Below are 1,311 nucleotides of genomic sequence, written 5' to 3' on the forward strand. Positions count from 1 at the left end.
GTCCCACTCACAAGTCACACCATTCACAAACAAATACATGAAAAAGGATTGTGTATGTGTCTTACATAGAGAGAATTACCGTACAGTATCTACGTGTATACAACAATTTTTGCAGTGTGAACTCTCCGGCGACACTAGATACGCTCGTAAAGGGACTGGTGTTCTCAACCTATCACGCATATTATCACAATCGGTTACATTTCAGTTCCTATCACATGCAATTCCTCTTTAAACCTAGTTAACACATCGGGTGGCAGCATCACAAGTGTTTTTTGTGTGTTTGTTTAATCATTATATCCTAATTAAGACTGGTAAGTACCATAGATTTTCTTCTTTTTTCAGACATCCCTAAAGATACAAGTTGGCATCACAAGTTTAGTTACGCTTACAGCTAATAGAACGAAATCACAATCTTGTGTCTTTAAACCTTTGCGTTAGTGATAACATCAATTGCTTTAAAAAATCGATGGTAAAGACACCATTGTCCATATATGCCTCTAAATGACTAATTGGCATCACACATTTTTTTACACATTTCAAAAAATAAATTAAAATACAGTGAAGATGGAATCGCAAACACATTCCGTTTCAGTAACCTAATAGTAACATGGCATCACATTTGTGTCCTTTAGTATCTAATTATACATAGATGGCATCACAACAAACACTTCAGATATAATTTTAGTTATAAAATGGCATCACGGTAGTCTTATTCAATAACCTTAATATGGCATCACATTATCTCTACTTATGCACCTAATGGCAACACACAGCTCTTTGTTTTTAATTCCCTAATTGTAAAGTTAATTAGCTAATTTTACAATCACCTTAATCATCTAATAATACAAAAGGTAACAGTACACAGCTCTCGTTTTTTTTTTTTCTTAATTAGTCATAAACAAATTAAATCACATTTCTCGCTTTAATAGCCTAACCATATACAGGGTCGACATCACATGGTTGCCTTTGCCTTAAAAAAAAAAAACGAACAGTATAAAAATTGGTTGACATTATAATCAATACTAATTTCACCTCAAAACTCCAGAAAATGACGACACCATTCGCTTCGAGTCGTACACAGAACACTTCATACAGGTTAAGAATTCAATAACCTCGAGTCATACAGAAACAGAGAGAAAGGCTTAAGGCATTTCTCTCCCCCGGTATTCAGTAACCAAAATCACCCTGGTCTGTGTTCGTACCAAGCTTACAGCAGGAGAATGGCATCGCGCTTTTTTGCACGTCGTAAGGACCTGCACACTCGGTTCTTCGTATCACGTGACCACCAAGACATATTTTTTCTTTCTTTTT

Source organism: Penaeus monodon, chromosome 33 (assembly GCF_015228065.2).
Source record: "Penaeus monodon isolate SGIC_2016 chromosome 33, NSTDA_Pmon_1, whole genome shotgun sequence".
In the NCBI taxonomy this organism is placed as follows: domain Eukaryota; kingdom Metazoa; phylum Arthropoda; class Malacostraca; order Decapoda; family Penaeidae; genus Penaeus; species Penaeus monodon.